We start from the raw sequence: 21009 nt of genomic DNA on the forward strand, positions 1-21009 counted from the left end.
TGCCTTTGTTCCACTGCGCTGAAGGCGGGTGGGGGAGAACCCAAAAGCAGCAGCACCAGCAGCCTCTGCCTTTCCTTACTATATGCAGGCAGCTGGAGCAGTTTCTCCTCCTGAAAACCTGATTTTCCAAAATGCCCCCTTGGTAAGAATCCTGCCCCTCTTGTCTCCTGGTGCATCTGATCAGAACTTTTGATTTCTCCTCTATTGCACTTCCATTCACTCTTTCACTTTTTTCTCCAGCCATTCTCAGCAGCCCTGGACTTTGCTCCTGCTACTTTTGGGTTCATTGCTCCCTACTGTACTACCAGCTCAGGTAATAGAAGGTAAGAACCTCCTCTTTTCCCCCACCTTTCTTGTTTTGTGGAGAGTGGGCAATGGAAGCAATGTTTGCTCTGAAACTGTGCGCAAGCATGAATTGTGTATTGGTTTGAGAATAAGAGGCGCTGGACACTTGGCAAGAGTTACAGAAATTTCAGAAAGGTTAAAGCTTGTCATTCATTCTGGCATTTGAAGGAGTCCAGCTCAACTGCAAGCTGGCTTGGAAGGACTAGTAATGCTCATTCTCTGGTGAGATGTCATAAAAGCAATAACACCGGTTCTGCATGGTTTGGAACATGGAGAGCATTCCAGCTATAAGTATGCAAGGGTAAGCCTTTGGTGTAAGCCTTTTCAAAAAAAAATACTGGTGGCAGAGTTTTCAATACCTGTCAGGTTTTATTTGAGTTGATGTGGGTGGGTGTGCATGCCTTGACACTTCAGAATGGGGCAAACTGTCATTGTTGGAGAGAAAGCACAATATAGTGGTTTGAGAGTTGAATTACAACTCTGGAGCTCAGAGTTCAAATCTCTAGCTCAGCCATGGAAACCCACTGGGTGACTCTCAATCTCAGAGGAGGGCAAAGGCAAATCCCCTCTGAACAAGTATTGCCAGGAAAACCCCATGGTAAGTTTGCCTTAGGGTCACCATGACTTGGAAATGACTTGAAGGCACACATCAGTGTAACCAATCACTTGTTAACAAAGATTGGTGAAGGACAGAAGTATGTCTGTGTGGAGCACCATGCTAGACAGCACAGGTTGTCTTTAATCATTTTAAACTGTACTTTCCTCACGGAACGGTTTCATCTTTCTTCAGAGCACACAAGGACACATACTGGGTGGGAATGCAAGTTTTTTTTTTAAAAAAAATGATTGATCTGTTAATTTGATTTGCTGTATATTCTGCCTTTCTCCAATGGAGACATTCCGTTCTCTATTTATTTTCTTTATTCTCACAATACTATTTCATGGGAGGGTCATCAGAGAGAGTGATTGGCCCAAGCTTACCCAGTACAATTTTCATGAGTCAGAATAGATTCAAAAACTGAGTGGTGGGGCATCAGTGGATTTAAGCTCTCTTAGGGAGGAGTATGGGAACCTCTTGGTCTGTCCTGTATCTCTTTGTGGAAACGGCAGTTGTGACTCACAAGGTACAGCTGGAGAAAGAAGGCAAGACAAAATCTCTTTACCATGTCAGCCTTGTACCCTGCTGAAATGCCAGCTCAGCTAAGGTCTGTAATGTCTGCCAAAGTTAGTCTGATCATTGCGTTTTGCTCACATCAGCCGCCTTCTCAGGATGAAGGGCATTTGCATTTCATCCAGACTCTTCAATGTTTTCTGAAATGATGTCATCTTGGACAATGTAATTTAGGAAGTGGTTAATATGTGGTAACAAATATGTTAGTATTTAAATACTTGTTTTCATTATTAACATACTGGTGACATTCATAAATATTTTTATCATCAATAATTTTGTTGGCTATGTTGTCCAGCAAAAGCCATAAAATTACAAAGGAGATAGAATGGGCCTGTTATCTAAGGCCTAAGTCCCAAAGAATTAACCCCTTTCTTAATTGCAGGGTGACCTGTACTTAATTCACCACTGACAGATCTGTTAGCAAAAAGTTGACCACTTAAAGACACATCCTAGATAGCATACATAACCTTTTGATCCCTTCACTTTATCTTTTTGCACCTTAACCCCAGAAACACTAAGTGCAGGTTTGGACCCCAATAAATATTTTTCAGGATCCAGAAGGGGAACATTTCCTAATGGTTCCTTTAGTCTTTGTAGGGAATGGGAGACAACCAGTATCCAATGCTGGTTAGCTGCTCAATTTCACTCTTTGACCTGTTGCCAGAAGCTCTTCACCCATTGCAATATCTTGGCATCCCACCAGGTGGTCATTTGGACCAATCATTTGGCCTGGATTCCAAGCTTTCATATTTGAAGAAAATAAGATGTAGTTCTTGTGGAAGCTGAGATAAGGGGTAAATCGTGATGGTACTTTTCTGTCAAATTGTTCTGCAAAAACCTGGGAATTCCAGATGTGAGGGAAATGAAAGTGAGAGGTGTGAGCAACTGAGTGCAAGAAGCAAGCAAGTGGTACACTACAAGCATGATAAGATGATATAAGACAAAGGAGTGAGTAGGAGAGTTGGGAAAGTAAGCAGTGTGAGAGGCTGTGCATAAGAAATGAGGGGCTCATTGTGACAGCATGAGGTGAGGCCAAGGAAAAATTAGGAGGGATGGGAGAATGAGAAGTGTAAGCTCTATTGCGCAAGAAAAAAGGGAAGGGTGCACTGCCATAGCACAAGGTGAGACTAAGGAGGTGTCCTGTTTTGCCCTTGAAAAGCTATCCAAGCTCCCAGCTCAAAGCTTCAGCATCTTTGCACAAAGAGGGGATTGCAGAGAAAGCAGTGGTTGTTCAATCCAGTCCAGGTCCTTCATGAGTCAGCAGTCAGTCCAATACATTAATCCAAAGGGATAAGCAAAAGGAATAATCAGAATCCAGGCACAGTTCATGACAACAGGCAATCAATCCAGGAACAAAGTGACAGCGTGGCTTTTTTCCAAGAAAGCTGGAAAATTGTCAGCCATGCTGGACCAAGGGAATTGCTGTGATATTTATAGCCCATTCGCATCTCACAGGTGCTTCCTATTAGCAGGCTGCTTCTTACCTAACTGCAGAGAACTCTGGTGTCTCTCCTTTTCTGGAGTCTCTCTGCGGGGGGTAGGTACAGGTGAGCTGGCACATCTTTGGATGGGGCAGAGGGAAGGTGTGATGAACTTGCCTCTAGTAGCTGCTAGGGGCTAGGTCCTTGTTCTGGTGAGCTTGACTCTAGTCGCTACTGGGAGTTATTTCTCTGTGCTGGCTGCAGGTTCACCTCCTGGGAATGCTCTGGCATGTCCCCTGGACTGTCAGCCTCTTTTTTCAGTTCCTCAGATCTGACAGGGCATGACACAGGGAAGGCAGTGACCAAAAGAAGGGGCTCATCCCTTCTCCTTCGCTACTGCAGTGCCTCCTCTTGAAGAGGGATCCACTGCTGCAGAAAATCTGGGAGGGGCAAGCTAGCCCTTCTTTGCCGCAGTGGTAGCTTTTGCCATTATGAAAATGGGAAGGACACACTTACCCTTCTCATCCCGCAGCAGGGGTAGGGTCTGACCAGGTGTCACCTGGCATGGGCTACATTTTCCACACACCCCTTATGATGTGAAGGAGGACTGGGACTTGGACAAGTTAAGATAACAGCAAACAGCTAAGGCCTTCCAGGAGGACAGGGACAGGGAAAATTATTGCTCCTGTGCTGAGGCCACCACCTCACAATGCTACTCCAAAGGAAAGAAGGAGCTGGAAAAAGGCAAGAGGAGAGGTAGAAAGAAGTTCATTGAAGTAGATGCTTGATATGATTCTTCAGATTTTGGTGAAATGACAGAATAATAGAGCAATACAATGTTATATTTGTAAGAGAGCATCCAACCTCTATTTAAAACCTCTAAAGAAGGAGAGTTCGTCAACCTCTGAGGCAGTACATTACACTGTTAAACGACTCTTACAGTAAATAAGTTCTTCCTAATGTTTAGGTGGAATTGCATTTCTTGTAACCTGAATCTATTGGTTCATGTTCTAGTTTCTGGAGCAGCAGAAAACAAGCTTGGTCCTTCTATATGACATCCATTCAGACATTTAGATAGCTTTCTCCAAGTTAAACATATCCTGCTCCCTCAGTTGTTCCTTATAAGGCTTAGTTTCCAGACCTTTGATCATTTTTGTTGTTCGTCTCTGAACATGTTCCACCTTGTCAATATTTTTCAGGAATTGTGATGCACAGATGTGGATACATTATTCTAGGTGAAGTCTGACCAAAGCAGAACATAGTGGACTACTACTTCTCACGATCTGGAGACTATACTCCTGCTGATGCATCCCAGAGTTGCATAGCTTTTTTGGCTGCTGCATCTCATGTTTAGCTTGTGATGTACTAAGACTCCTAGATTCTTTTCACATGTACTGCTTTCAAGCCATATGTCATACATCCTATATTTGTGTGTTTCATTTGTTCTGCCTAGACATATTACCCTATACTTCTCCCTGTTGAGATTCATTTTGTTAGTTTTGGCCCAGTTCTCCAATCATTTTGAATTGGGTCCCTGTTTTTCTGAGGTATTCATTAGCCCTCCTAATTTGGTGTCATTTGCAAATTTAATAAGCTGGCTTTCTTTGCCAGTTTCTAAGTCATGGATCCAAACAATTATGAAGAAAATATGAATTCTTTTTTTATTTGAGCCAGTGTGTTGTATTGCTTTGAACATTGGATTATGACTCTAGGAACCAGGTTTCAAATTCAAGCTCAGCCATTGAAAACTCACTTGGTGAACTTGGGCAAGTCACACTCTCTCAGCCGCAGAGTATGGCAATGGCAAACCCCCTCTGAAGAAACCTGCCAAGAAAACCCTGTAATAGATTCACCTTAGGGTCATTGCCGTAAATCAAAAACAACTTGAAATGCACAACAACAATTTCCACACACTAATTGTATTGGCAAATGTGTTATGGGCATTTGAAATGTTTACCCACACATATGCTCTAAGTTAAATGTGCAAATGTGCACAAAAGAGGAATAACTTTTATCTCTACAGCTGGCTCTCCATATCCATGGATTCTTTAACCACAGTTTCAACCATCCATGGTTTGGAAATATTCAAAGAAATATACAGTCAGCCCTCCATAACCACAGATTCTTTATCCACACATTCATCCATCCACTGCTGCAAAATATCTCCAAAAGACCTAAATTTTAAAAAGCAAAGCTTGATTTTGCTATTTTATGTAGGGTTGCCATAATTGTCCACTTTTACCAGGGACAAAATGTGGAACAAATTCAAGACCAAACTGTAGGACAACTGCAGGACAAAACTCAGCCCAAAATGTAGGACATTGAAGAAAAATGGTGGACCTTAAATGTCCTACATTTTGAGCTGAGTTTTGTCCTGCAGTTGCCCTACAGTTTGGTCTTGAATTTGTCCTACATTTTGTCCCTGGTAAAAGTGGACAATTATGGCAGCCCTAATTTTATGTAAGGGATGCCATTTTACTACACCATTCTATTTAATGGGATTTGAGCATTCACGGATTTTGTTATCCACAGGGGGTCCTGGAACCAACCCCAGCAGATACCAAGGGCCCACTGTAAATTCCAAAAAGCAGACCTTGATTCTGCCATTTTGAATAAGGGACTCCATTTTGCTATGCCATTGTATTTAATGGGACTTGAGCATCCATGGATTTTGTTATCCACCAGCGGTCCTGAAACCAAATCTCAGTAGATAACAAGAGTCCACTGTACAATATAAACTCTATCAGGGAAACAAAACAGAAACTACAAAGGTGAAAGTTTAGAAAGGGCTTCCTATGATATTTTTATGCATTAATAGTTTTTTGTCATCAGTGATGGCAAAAAATAAAACCTGATGAGAATACCATTAGAAGTGTCTCTGCATGGCAAAAATATTGTTGCTCTTGTTCTTTTATTTGCACTGTACTACAAAAGCACATGTTCACTTTAAACGGTTTCTCTCTCCCTTTTAATACCCACAGTAATTCTTTTTTCCCCTCATTTATGTTTTAATAAATTTTAAAATCCATTCAAGGTAACATTACATAACATTGGCGTAGTACAATAAAAGAACCAGAACAGAACAAGCAAAGCTAAAAGATATGGAATTAGTCAACAATTATTGTGCAGTAGGGTCCATTAATTACGTCCTTTTGGGAGTTAGCGATGATGCTGTGTCCATTTGTAAGGCGTCTTTCCAAAAGATGTTGTTTGAGACCATGTGGATGGTCCTTTACATAGTTAATAAAAAGTATCAAGTCCTCTTGAAATATGTCCATTACAAAACTTCATTGTGCTAATACGTTTTCCCATCAGCCACATATTCCATATTTTTTCCAACCAATCATCCATAGTTAAGTCTCCATTTGTTCCAAATTGTCAGGGAGTTGAGTAGAAAAGGATTGGCGATTACCTTAAGTTTATGTTTTGTAGTTTGGTTGTGAAGATAAATAGCTTCCATTGAGTATATTTTGCCAATTTCCATATTAGCCCATTTTGTGGGCTCATCATCTTTAATCAGTAGCACAACTTGGGTTCATTGAAAGGCTTGGAAATAAAGCTCAATGCCGAGGACAGATAGTCCTCTGGCCATTTAGTGAATTTAGAAGAAGGAGTTGGTGGGATATTCTGAAATAATAATAATAAAAAAAAGGTGAGGGACCAGAAACCTCTTAACTAGGGTGATTTGGCCAAAAATGGAAAGTTTTAAAGTTTGGCATGTTTTTAGTCTTTGTGACATCCATATGGTTAGTGGGTTATAGTTTCTGGGGATGAGTTGTTGGAGATATTGTGTGATAGTTATCCCCAAGTCCAAGAATCCAGATGGGAGGATTGGCAGGTTCTTAGGATTTTGCTAGCATTGTTGCTGTTGATATGATGTATTCAGAGTCACCATTATGGATTTGTCAAAATTAATTTGGAATCCTGAAAATTTGCCAAACAATTCAAGTATCTCCTTTAATGGTGGAAACATTGTCTGCATAAAGAGTGGCCTTCTGTTGATGACCATTAATGTACAGACCGGTTATATTGGTGTTGGACCTGATTAAATTTGCTAAGGGTTCTGTCATGAGAGCAAACTGAAGGGGTGACAGTGGGTATCCCTGTCTGGTTCTTCTATAGAGGGAAAAAGGTGCCGATTCCATTCTGTTGGCTGGAACCGTTGCCTCTGACTGATCATTGATGTGATACAATGCATTAACAAATCTATGACCAAAGTCCATTTCTTGTAGGATACAAAAAAGATATGGCCATTCCATTCTATCAAAGGCCTTCAAGGCATCAAGCAAGTGGAGGGCCAGGGGCAATTTTGATTGTTTGGAATGATAAATAACATTAAGTGCTCTTTGGGTAGGATCTGCCAGGTGTCTGCCTGGCACAAAACCTACTTGGTCAGGATTAATGCAGTCCAGAACAAATTTGTTTATTCTGGAAGCCATTATACAAGCAAACAATTTGGCATCTTGGTTAAGGATTGCTGTGAGATGAAAAGATTTGCTTTCCGGATTATCTTCTGTTGTTTTTGGAATTGGGATTATCCGGGTTTTGTGCAAAGTTGAGGGTATGGAGTCCCCATCAAGGGCAGAATTAAATAGGTTCAGGAGGTGGGGCATTAGTTGATCAGAGAGTAATTGGTAAAATTTGCCTGAAAATCTGTCTGGACCAGGCGGACCAGGCATTTTGGCAGGTTTCAGTTTACCTATTGCTCTTTTTATTTCCTCTAATCAGATGGGTTTGTTTAGTGCTTCTCGATGAGATTTCTTAATTTTTGTTAAATTTAAAGATTTTACAAAACTATCCATTATAATGTTTTGAGGTAATTCATATAATGTAGAGAGAAAAAAAATCTCTGAATTCCTCTAGGATTTTATTTAAGGCTGTCACTATGATATTTTTTTAAGAGCTGAGGGTGGGTATGACAGTTTTCCTTACCTTACTTTTAACTGCTCTGGCAAGAAATTGGGAGTTTTTATTATTAAACTCACAATAGTATGCTTTGGTATAGTATGGGGCAGTTTGTGTCTTTCGATTATCGAGTGCCGTCCATTCTGCTTTTTTCATTTGGAGTTGGTGAAGTGTTTTTGAATCAAGTGATGCTTTGTGAGTAAGGGACAGCTGGGCTATTTACTGAAGGTGTTTGTGTTTATGTGCATCCTTGATCCTTTTCTGTGTTGCTCCTTCCTTAATCAACAGGCCTCTAAGAACTGCCTTTAGGGTGCCCCATAGTAGAGCTTCAGATGTTTCTGAAATTCTATTTGTTAAGTAAAATTGCTTAATTTCATTACAGATTTGGTTTTTGTATTGTTCATTCATTAAGAGAGAAGGGTTACACCTCCAGATTCTTGGTTTCTGTGGACCAGGCTTTAATTGACATGTCAATTAATTGTTATTGTAGATTACATGGTTTTATTGTTTTAATTTTATACCTGAGGTAGGGAGGGTTGGAGGGTTGGGGAGACTGAAGGAATGTTTTTGTTATAGTTTATGTAATCTGTATTTGGTTCGCTGTTACCCACCTTGATCCTCCAAAAGGGAGAGGTGGGTTACAAATAAATATTTTATTATTTATTAATTAAATAATATTAAATAATATTTATTATCATTATTATTATTATTATTATTATTATTGTTAACACAGTGGAAGCAGTGACACAATCCTAAACCGATCCAGGATTGTAGTGATTAAGCCAGGGGTAGGCAACCTGCGGCCCGCGGGCCGGATGTGGCCCGGCGAGGCCTTGGGACCCGCCCCAGCCCGGTCCTGCCGCCAATTGCCGCCGGGGCCTTTGGCCATTCGCGCGGAGGGGCAATTGTCTATAGAAGCCTCAGAAACATGCATTTATATTAACATTTTTTTAAAAATCAGCAAAAAAATTTCGTGTGTCCTCCACTTTTTTAAAAAAGTATCCACCATTTGAAAATTTTGTCCTACATTTGTTATTTATTTATTTATTTATTTTAAAAATATTTAATTATTTATTTTTTGGCTTCGGCCCCCCAGTTGTCTGAGGGACAGCAACCCGGCCCCCGGCTCAAAACGGTTGCCTACCCCTGGATTAAGCCATGAGTAAATTACACTTTGAAGAGGGCACTTTGAAGGTTATTCTGTATGTGAACATTTCCTGTTGCCAAGAATTTCCCCAAATTTGCACATTTACATATTGAGAGGTGGGCAAAAAAGACTTTATAATTACCATGTTGGAAAAATGGTAACCACAATCGGCCCTTCTTATAAACGGATTCAAACATCCACGGTTTGAAAATGTTCAAAAAAAGTATAAATTTAAAATATCAAACCTTGATTTTCCATTTTTTATAAGGGACACCATTTTGCTATGTCAATATATTTAATGGGCCTTGAGCATCCACGGATTTTGTTATTGACGGGGGATCTTGGAACCAAACCCCAGTGTATAACAAGGGTCCACTGTAATACCATAAACAAGCATTTTTAAAAGAAGAATAAGAACAAGACACAAGAACAAACCAAGGAGAGGAATGTGTGAGATTTGTCTCATGCTCTGATCAAGCCTTATAATGGCGATCTCCCCTGGAGCAGGCGGGGGACAGCATTCATTACTGTGTACAGTAGGGGCACAGATCTCAAGAAAAAGTATTAGTGTGAAACAAGAAGCAGAATGAATTGGATGATGTTAGAAAAGTAATCTAAAGGGTAAGTAGGCAAGGAAGCATAGCAGAAGGCGGGGGGTGGAAAAATGGTAGAGAGCAAATGACAGTTGACAATGGATACATTACAGACTCCAGAAGGGAAAAAATGGTGGCAAGTTGCTGCCAGAGGAAGGTATGTCACTAGCGGAAAAGAATCAGGGAGAGGATAAGAAACATCCCTTTCTCTTCTCCCCTCCCCTCCATCCCTTCTTTTTGTTTCCTAGTTATTTTGCCTGAATGTCCAATGCCATGTAAAGAAATTAGGCAGACACATCAGATTTTGGTGCCATGGGTCTTCCATTCTGTTTATCTTGCTTGTGGTGGGTTGTCATCCATTTTGAAGTATTTGGGTTAGATTTGTTCAGCCTTGGTGGTCTAGTTTCTTCCATTATTTCCTGCTCAAGGTTTCAAGGTATGTTAAGATTGAGGGTTTCACAGATGTTAAGCATTTGAATTTGAGATGTCAAGGCAGTTTCACCTTTTTGAAGGTGAATTATTTTGAAGGGGAAACCCCATCTGTATTTTATTCAGGTTTGTTGCAACAGTGTTGTGAATGGCTTGAAGTTCTGAAGTTTTCATAGTGTTTCAGAAGAGATCTTGAAACAGCTGGAAGGTGGCATTTTGGTAGGAAAGGTGTAGAATTTCAGTAAGCTTCTTTAAAACCCACATCTTTCTTGTAATGTGTGAAGCAGGTGATTGTATCTCTGGGTATAGATCATCACTTTGGATCTGGATATACTGCAGGTATTCTGTGCATTCTTTCGATATCTGCAGGTTCAGATCTGGGCAAGCACTGTTCAGCCAATTGATTAAAAAGGAGAGCATGGCCTGTTACAGACAGCCAAAATAAAGCTGTTTCGAGTCACTTTGGAGGTATGGTATTTCAATGATACATGCGTCCTAAGAGTCCAAAGGCCGCACCAAAGCCACACTCCAGTCCTAAGGACTGGAGTGCAGCTTTGGTGAAGTTTCCAGACTCTTAGGACTCATGCATCATTGAAATACCATACCTCCAAAGTGACTCGAAGCAGCTTTATTTTGGCTGTCTGTAACAGGCCCATGTCACTGTGTTCTGCCTGTTCAACAACTCTTCTTACTTGAATGTTCAAACGTCTGTTATAGTTCTCTCAATCTTCTACCTTGCCTGCTAAGTAGCCATTCATTTTCTCAAGCTCACATAACTGAGGTTCATGTTGGGCTCCTTGTTTAAAGGCTGCATTTGTGGTTTCTTCTATGTTGCAGATGTGACTGGTGAGTGAGGTAAGCTTACAGTTAACAGGTTTCAGTGCTAACTTCCAGTCTTTCTGCAAATCACTCACCAAATTTTCTCTTAGTTTTTCAAGTAGTTCTGAGAAGGGTAGGTCCGGAATAGGTGGGCCATTCCCTCTACCTCCTCTGCTACTTCTATTTGAGACACACATAATTTCAGTGTCTATATCCATGAAAAATAGTTAAATATATATAATGAGATCTTGCCCTGCTCTGCTGTTACATGTTCTCCGTGAATGGCAGCCAGTTGCACACCCCCACCAACAGCAATTCTGTAAGGTAGGTTTGTTGAGAGCTATTGGTGGTGAGTAGTCACATGGAAGATTATCACATGATGTATTTGTATAACAAATGCACCAGGTTATTTTTGTCTTTGAACATTCCTTATGACATGATGGTGTGGCTTGGTTATCATTGTACTGTACTTAGATTGCTGAGGAAATGTTATGTACACCAGATACTTGCAGAAAAGTGGGGCAAGGAGAGCAAAGCAGAAGGGCAGTCATGGAAACACGCAGCACCAAAGCACAATTGCTGTGAGGATGTGAAAAGGATCCATTTCAAAGTGGTATGTGTTCATTTGCAGAAACAATGCAAGTGAAAGCATACTATTATGAAACTCATCCTTTGCACGCCTCACAATTATGCTTGTGTGATACCGTCTGTAGTTCATTCCATGACGAAATAGAGATTTGAACTTGGATCACCCTGTTTCAAACACAGCACATTGAACATTATACTGGTTTTCTCAGATCAGTGGTAACTGTCAAAAGTTGTATCAAGTTTGAAACATAGTGGGAGAAAAAAGCAACAATTAATGCTCTTTATTTGCATCTTTATAATGCAAATTAAAGTCACATAATTAGACATGATATGCAAATTAGTTACCTGGATACAAGGAAATGGAATATGGCAACCTTAGCGCCCCTCCTGTGTTATGTTCTCCTTAGCAGTCAATCTGATCCAGCCAGGAGAAAAGCAGAGTTGGTGGTGAAGAATGGCAGGCACACATAATTGAGGACCACTCAGGCCATAGAGGTGGAGGTGCTGGTGGTCCTCCTTTTCTTCCAAGCAGCTGGGACCACAGGAATGTTTCCAGACACTGTCATTGTTGTCAGGGGTCTTGTGCTTGACCTGTGCCTTCTTCCAACACTGCTCACCCATTCCATTCATTCCCTTCCTCCCAATCACAGGTGCTACTGCAACTCTTTGGTCAGTCACAGCTTCCTTTCCCTCACTTGGTCCCTTGCAGAAGACCAGCTTAAAATCATAATGCATTTTTAAATATTATTTTGTATATCATTTTTATTTTCTTGGAAATTCACTGATTTTAAAATGGGCGTCAAAAACAATTGACAAATAATGATGCAGCCAAAAAAAGACAGGTCCTGTTTCCCATTTCAGCCACCCACTAACCCCTGTTAGCTGAGTTTAAACTATTTAACCTTGCTCTGTCCTCAGCCTTTGTCCTCTGTTAAATAATAAACAATAGTTGTCTCCTTTTGTGTGTTGCTCTGCCTTTGTCACTGAGGCCTACAACACAGGATATAGTTCATACCTTTTGCTTGTAGCTGTAAATGTAAATGTATGGCTAGTCAGTCCATTTCCTAAGTAAACAGAAGAAATCTCACAAAAAGCAAAATATTTGTTAGGCAGTCCCCATTCTGTTCAATGTTTGACCCAAGGTACGGGAACTCTGTTACTATTTCAATTTCCTCATTGTCTAAATTGAATCTGTGTTGATCTTTCATATTCCTTAGTATTTATACTGGCCCCTAACTGGTCATATTCCAGTTCTCTTTCCTTCAGTCACCCTTACAACAATGCTCCAAAGTAGGTGAATATTATTATTCCCATATTACAAAAAAGCTCTGAGGTAAGGGATTGTCCTTCACAAAAGATGTTCTCTTGGTGTTGCAAACTCTGACTCAAGGAACCCACAGAGCAGCATCCAACCAATCATCTATCCATCCATGCCAGCAAGTACAGAACTGGCAAACCTTTTGCTTGGAAAAAATGAACTATGTGAAATGTAATTTATAGAAGAGTGACTAATTCTCTGCTTTGGCTGGTAAAAGAAAATAAACTGCCACTTTCACAGCTATGTTAAAAATAGTCTCTGGAATATTAGGTTCAGACATATATCAAGACTTTTAAGACCATTCTTCTACAGAAATGCCAGAGAGTGACATTGAGTTCTCTGGACTCACAACTCAGTGTTGCATTCCTCTGAAAATACAGCACATTCATGTTTTTTCCTGAGGACCTTGGAATCTGTTTGGTGATACCCGTGAAGGATTTTAACTTCACAGTGTTTATGGCATGCCACATAGCATTCTGCCACCCAGTGCCAATTGGAGCTCTGCTTTTGCTCTGAATAGCATGGAGGAAAGGGAAAAAGCATCAGAGTGTAGCACTCTGGGCCTGTCAGACCACTGAGATGCCATATCACAGGGACGTAGCCAAGGGGGGGTTCTTGGGGTCCGGACCCCCCCTTCCATTAGAAAAATGAATGGTGTGTGCTGCTGCGCCGCCGCTCCCAAGCCCCATTATAATAGTGGCACTTAGTCTGGACCCCCCCCCCTTCCTAAAATCCTAGCTACGTCCCTGCATATCAGCCCCCATTCCACCCTCAAGCACACCCTCAAGCACACAGATATATGGATAGTAACATCATCTACATGATGCAAAGGAGCACAGAACAGAAAAAGGACAGGCCCATCTCTGTCTTGTTGAAGACAAGAGAAATGCATGTCCATTTTTAATCAGAAAATCAAAACAAACAACTTGTGTCACTATGGAGGTGTGATTGTTGGGAAATACGACAGTGGTGTAATTAATAGTAATTAATATGAGCAAGCAAAATGTGAGCAACAACTAGCAAAATTTAGCAATGAAATAAAGCAGGCTCAACCATCTTTGCAAAAACATCTGAAAACACCTGAAGCAGTTTTATTTACAAACATTAAAGATTTTATAACATCTTGCGGCGAGAACCTCTGTAACATGTGCTCTTGGGAAGAGAGTGAGATGAAGAGAGCTAGAGCCTATGAAATAGAAGTAGAACAAACCCCAACTGCAGGAAAAGACAGGCTAAAACAGTATACAGGAAATTATTTGAGAGAGGTACACATTAGGAGCCAATAAATATGAGCATGTAAGTTTTGCTACCTCTAGCAGTGATTAAGTTGTTCAGTGAAGCTTCTTATGACAGATTTATGACTCCTGTGGAGAAGGTTCTGCACTGGCTTCTAATGTCTTCTTTCCTACCTATAAGGCCCTAAGCAGCTCAGAATGAGCTGAAACTACTTTCTTCTGTGAAAGGTAAAAGAGGTAGTATTCAAAGTACATTTTAAAAGAACAGCTTTGTTATTCCATGTCAGTGGGAGGAGGTCCAAAATTTGCTGTTGGGCAAGATCTTTGTTAGGACCAACAGAAATGTCACAACATTTGAGTTCTCTAAGGAGATTATCGCACTGCGTTCTGAGACCGTTCTCATCACGTGATGAGAACGGAACGCATTTGAGTATACCGCAAGTATGTGTTCCAATCGGGTTCTCAGAACGTTTAAATGTGTTCCAAATGTGTTCCAGGAGGGTACAGATATGAATGTGTTCCCAGAGAGCTGAAACGTGATGAGAACATTCCAACAGAGGTGTGTGCGATATTCTTATCTGTTCTCAAATCCGTTCTCTCATTCCTCTGTCTCCTGATTGGCTGAAAGAATGACAGGCAGGGAGGGAGGCAGGCAGGCGAGCGACTGCAGTGAGGGAAGGTGTGTGTGTGTGTGAGGGGGGAAAGAAGGAGGGAGGGAAGGGAGGAAAGTTGGGACAAGTGAGAGAAGAGGAAAGAAGGGAAAGAGAGAGAAAGAGAGAGGGAAACAGGGGGGCCAGAGCAGAGAGCAAGAGGGAGAGGGTCTGGCTGCTTCTGCGGGGGCCTCTAGTGTCATGTCCAGCGGGGCTCCTGTGCTGGCAGCCTGCAGGAGGCAAGGATGGCAGGGATGCCCAGGACCTTCTCCTCCTTCCCTCCAGGAAGGAACCCACAAAAGCTCCTCTGTTTGGAGCAACACACAAAAGCAAGCAAACAACTCCCAGAATTCCATAGCAAAGAGCCAGACAAGAATTAAAGCGGGGAGGGAAGCTCACAGGCCCCACCTGGAATATTGTGTCCAGTTCTGGGCACCACAATTCAAAAAGGAGCGTGTCCAAAGGAGGGCGACTAAAATGGTGAAAGGTCTGGAAACCATGCCCTACAAGGAACGACTTAAGGAGCTGGGGATGTTTAGCCTGGAGAAGAGAAGATTAAGAGGTGATATGATAGCCCTGTTTAAATATTTGAAGGGATGTCACATTGATGAGGGAGCAAGCTTGTTTTCTGCTGCTCCAGAGACTAGGACCCGGAGCAATGGATGCAAGCTCCAGGAAAAGAGATCCCACTTCAATATTAGGAGGAACTTCCTGAGAGTAAGGGCTGTTCGACAGTGGAACACACTCTTTCCTCAGAGTGTAGTGGAGTCTCCTTCCTTGGAGGTCTTTAAGCAGAGGCTGGATGGCCATCTCTTGGGGATGCTTTGATTGTGATTTCCTGCATGGCAGAATGGGGTTGGACTGGATGGCCCTTGTGGTCTCTTCCAACTCTATGATTCTATGATTCTATGAAGGCACACATTACATGCGCACACACACAGGAGGCAAAAGGCTGACAAGCAGCCAAAATGGGGAATTGGGATGACAAGAGAGGACTCTTCTTTTCTAACCGGTTTAAAGAGTTGCTATGGCTGCCGGGGCTCTGCCCTTGGCCCAGTCCCCTCCCTGGCAACTTGCTTTTCTTCGGCTTGAAGAGACCTGCATGGAGCTCCTCCTTCTTCCCAGCCTTGCAAAGGAGGTTTGGGATGTAACTTGCAAGGCTCATCTCTCCCCATTTCTCTTTCTCCCTGCCTTCCTCCCGATCCCTCCTTCTTCCCTCCCTTCCCTCCCTCCTCCTTTCCCCCCTCTCTCTCTCACACCCCCCCTTCCCTCACTGCAGTCGCTTGCCTGCCTGCTTCACTGCCTCCCTGCCTGTCATTCTTTCAGCCAATCAGGAGACGGAGGCGGCCTTGGTGGAATATGTTCTCGGAACGGTTTCAGGAATCGCTGTGCGGTAAAATGCAGTTCTGATCACGTTCTGATCACGTTCTAGTTTACTAATGCAGTAATATCTGTTCCAGGAACGTTCTCATCACGTGATGATAGGAACGTTCTCAGAACACAGTGCGATAATCTCCTAAAACTCACTTTCATTTTACATGGAACAAAAAGCAGTAAACAAAAGAAGAAAAGGTAAGTGCCCCAGTAATTCCATAGGTGGACATATAGTCAACATGGAGATCAACAGTCTGAATTAATTAGATGCTATTAAGTGTTTTAGGTGCCAGATTATGCATAGCAATACATTCTGGGACAGGGAAGCAATATTCTGTTCTCTGTTTCTGAAAACATAGAGGTTGTTTGCCACTCAAACATATATTTTGTGTTATTACTGAACCACTATACAATACTTGCTCCCTATCTGATGTTGCATAGAATCATATTTGGGACTGGAGCATGGCTTTGGTGCAGCTTCTGGCCTCTTAGGAAGGATGCCTCATTTAAACAGCATACTTCCAAAGTGACCCGAACAGCTTTATTTTGGCCTGTCTGTTCAGGCCCTTTGAAATGTTGGAGGGTATGCTATACATTTAAACACTTGGAGTGTGTACAGCATCACTTCCAGGGTGTGAAATAGGTAGAAGCAGGGAGTGAGGGTTCCTTGCAGTTATTTCTCTTTTCTGTTCTGTACTTCCTCACCTTGGACTGATAGTTTCAGACTTTGCCTCTTCCCACTCGGCCCTTCTTCTGTCTTCTTTTAGTCATGTAGGCTCCATCTTTCTCCCTCTCCTAAATGCATTGTTCACACCTTTTCTTCACTGATGACTGCCTCCATATAGGCCAAGGAGATGGAATGACCACGGTTTGGTTTCCAAAGCACCTCCCAAAACCTCAGATTCTTCCCAATTTTTAAAAGTTGGCAGGACAAAAAAGAAAAGTAAAAATAAGCTTTTGAATTCTTTTTTTTAAATACATAAATTACCTTTAAACTCTTTGCCATGCCACTACCTCCTCCCCCCCCTCAACAGTGGACATCTGCTATATGTCATCCTAAACTGGAAGTGACATACTTTCTGGTTGAATTAGGAGTGTCCATGTGGCCTGCAAGGAGAATATGGCCCCCATGCCCTCTGCAATCGTTCATCCTGATATACATTAGGTTCCAGCTCATGACTTGGAGAAGAGAAGCATTTTGGCCTGCTTGATTGAATAACTAGCCATGTACTTAAAAACACACACACACCCTAAAACCTAAGCACTTTCTGCAAGCTAAACATCTGCTCATAGCTTACAACAGCCATAAGGTTTGTCATGGACCTTCTAGGTTCATTACTAAGGATGTTAAGTATACTTTTAAGGTATCAATGGATATGTTACATCACATACTGTATCTGGGTTATTTGGCGCTTTTGCTTCTTTTTCTCTTCAAAGAGCTTAAATGCTTTCCCATCAACATCTGTGTTTTATTACAGGCAAACCTACGCAGCAATTGCTGAGCAACAGTCAAGAGTAAATATTTGTATTTTCTTTCCTTCAATCTGTGCACCCACATGGCAGTGGTCACTAGGCTGTTGACTTAAACTTTATACTCCTGACCTAGAGCTCTAATAATTCAGAATGGCATTACAATTTCTTTATCAGAAACATTAATCTCTGCTGGAGCACAATATACGCAGCCGCTTGAGTCCATGCACCCCCACCAAAGTTTCCCCTCAATTGCTGCCAGTGTCTTGGTTCTTTTCTAGCTCAGCGCTTCAAAAACGTACATGAAAGAACTTCTTCTCCCACACAAGAACTTCAAAAGGTACTTTTAAACAGAGATAATAAGACATGCAGAAGCCATCCATAACTAATCATTGTTCTGCATCTGCAGTTTTTTTTTAAAAAAATTGCCTGATAAAGCAACATTGATCTTAAAAGGTAGCACTGCAAATTGATCTAATAAAGGTATTGTGCTGAGAAAGACCTGGATTCCCAATTTGAAACTTAAACTGGCCACAACTTTTATTTGCATAACAACAGCATGCTAACAACCAAAATATTCAAAGCTGATGAGGCGAAACCCATGATTGCCAGATCTATCCCCCCTTTTATCTATTATCTGCTAAACCAGCCTGTTTCTCTGGCTTGCACCTGAGCCATAATATGCCTTGTGGAAGGGGACAGTGAATAAAGCACCAGCGTCTGCAATGTAGCCTCACTAGGTTTGCCCCTTCCACCTCAAATGCCCTTCTCCCCACCCCTCTTTGTATAAAATGTTCACCTCACTCACCTTAATTATTACCAGTTGTGACAAAAGCAGCAATCTTGACTTGATACTTCCATGTAGACAATGTTTACAAGAACTCATTAAGCTATTCAGAATTACATTAAAGTTTGACTGACAATAATTTGGTTTCATAGCAGAACAACTGCAGCCCCAGTCCTTGGAGCTCGGCAAACAGAGCTTAGTTAACAGGCGACACTAACAAGGCTGTTTTGCATGGATATGGAGCATGCATAAGGTGAGCTTGGCTTGGTTGGATTAAACTTCCCCAGTCCTGTAGAGTCTTGAGGAAGAGTACACAGTACAAGGTGTTGGTTATTAACTTTAAAGCCCTACATAGCTTGGGCCCAAGTTACTTGCGGGAACGCCTCTCCCTACACAATCTGCCCCACACTCTCAGAACATCTGGGAAGACTTTATTAGAACCGCAAATAACCAGATTGGTAACGACTTCCCAGACAACTTTTGCTTCTGCTGCTCCTAAACTGAGAACTGAGATAGGTTGCTACACCACAAAAAATAACTGAAGTTAGACTTGCTTCAGAAAATTTTATTATACCAAACTAACAATATGTACATGTGAAATGAAACAACCAGGTCAAGTAAGCTTTGCATAAATATACAAAGCTGTTAAAAACCTTCTCGCTAGACAGAGGGTGAGGAAAAAGGGGGCCGGGCAGGCATAAAAAGATTTTTTTTTAAAAGGAAGCTTCTTTGTCATAGGCTTTTTAAAACAGAGGCATGCCTGTATATCCATTCTTCTTAAAAGTTAGTGTCCAAAATGTACTTTCGATGGTACCTGAGTCCAGTAAAAATCTCAAAAATATACAAAAACACCAGTAATTTATGTTGGAAATGTAAGGAGGAACTAGGAACCTTTTATCATTGCTGGTGGTCCTGTAGTAAAGTAAAAAAAAAAGGATAATGGTGAACAATACAATAAATTATATTTAAAATATTAATATCCAAATGAAATCAGAAATTTACCTACGGAATATGATGGACAAAGAATTAGAAGTCAAATTTGGAAAAACACTCTTTTATATGATTACTATGGCATGACTAGCTCTAGCACAGAAATGGAAAACTGAACATGTCCCTGAAAAAGACGAATGGCTATTAAAATTATTTGATGCAATGGAGATGGATAAACTAACTCAAATAATAAATGGGAAGCAAACAGATAATATAAAAAATGATTGGCAATTAGTGTATAATTTTTTAAAGCAAGATATAGAAAATCTAAACTAAAAAAGAGAGAGAAAACAATAAGACATAAATTCCTTTTTTTTGTTTCAGGAAAAAATGCAATGAAGGGAATACATAAAAAAAGAAATAGAAAGAAATCTTAAAATAAGGACAGAAGGAAATAAGGGAAACAGGAGTGTACAGGAAATGATTAACAATATATGTTAAAAATCCTTATAAATGTAATATTTATATGTTAAAAATCCTTATAAATTTAACATATAAATATAACTGCTAGACAGATAAATAGTAAAAAAATCGTAGAAACGTCACTATTAAACAAATAATTAATATATTATTTGTAGATTATATAATGAATATACCTTCTTAAATAGATAGTATAGTTTCAAAGCGACATATAGACTCCAGATTATTAAGATGTAAGATAGAAAAATTAGGATGGTAATGATACTAATTTAATAAGACAAGTAAGATAATAAACCACAGTAGTGAGCTTTACAACAACTGTATTGAGACTATAATAATCTAAGTAGATACGACCTATAATAATATATCAAGAATAGAAAGCCAAAACCAGAGGGAAAGATAAATTGGCAGATGATGGAAAGGAAGTAATGTAGGCATGTAAAAGGATTGCAGAGAGTAAAAGAAAGTGATTGAGGGTGAGAGCAAGTGAATTGAGGGTGAATGAGAGGATCTGGAAATGAAATGAAGGCAAAGAGAATAGAGAAAAGGAGGCGAGATAAGGAAGAAGGAAAGGAGAAAAGGAAGAATGTGTTTGAGGAGGAAAGTAACAGAGAAGTGAATAAGGGATGGTAGCAAGTTGATGGAATAGAAAGTGAGAAATAGTGGATGGTCATCATTGCCAAATCGACCAAACTAATGACAGATTTTTAAAATTATAAAACTGTATAGACAGAGACGAGTAGGCTTGAAATTATATGTATGTGTAAAATACATACAACTTTTGACAGCTTTTGTTATGGCATTTTATGATTCTATGTAGTGATTTTAATAAAATTTAATTTTAAAAAAAGTTAGTGTGCAGACTTTGCCTCTTTAACAATCTCCTAACACTCACCTCCATCTTTTTCTGTGAAAGAGCTTCCTGAATCCTCTCTGAACTGAACATTATCTTCACAACCTCATTTATTCATGGATTTGTATTTGACAGAAGTAGCAGATGCTCCAAGGGGATATTTTTGTTATTGTTGACTGAAAAGTCAATGTCCCAGTGATTATCTATGCACTGATTGTGCATTTGTATGTGCCTTTAAGTTGCCTATTGTGATGTCCAGCCAGGACTGTTTCAATTCTCCCCTGCATTTTCTTTTGTGTTGGTTCAGGCCATAGTATGTTTCAGTATAGGAAATGTTCATTGTATTAGTTGTGGGAGGAGCTGTAGGATCCCCTGCATTTTTTCCAGGTTTGGAGCAGTCTTTGCTGTGAGCAGGCAGAGAGCTGTCTTTTGGTGGCAAAAAGGCCCAGACAGCCAGAAAGGGCATTTCTTACACGTTAGCCAATTTAGTTACC

General features: G+C 40.7%; 1 long non-coding RNA gene across 1 annotated transcript; it reads left to right on the forward strand.

The window, feature by feature from the left end:
• Positions 1-281: 281 nt before the first annotated feature.
• On the forward strand, positions 282-20617 carry LOC149309423 (uncharacterized). Its single transcript, XR_016281902.1, has 3 exons — positions 282-323; positions 17474-17510; positions 20579-20617. It is a non-coding gene; the product is annotated as an uncharacterized LOC149309423 (long non-coding RNA).
• The last annotated feature ends 392 nt before the right edge of the window (positions 20618-21009 follow it).

Source organism: Sceloporus occidentalis, unplaced genomic scaffold (assembly GCF_023333645.1).
Source record: "Sceloporus occidentalis isolate IW3139 unplaced genomic scaffold, rSceOcc1.0.p SCAF_7, whole genome shotgun sequence".
NCBI classification, from domain to species: domain Eukaryota; kingdom Metazoa; phylum Chordata; class Lepidosauria; order Squamata; family Phrynosomatidae; genus Sceloporus; species Sceloporus occidentalis.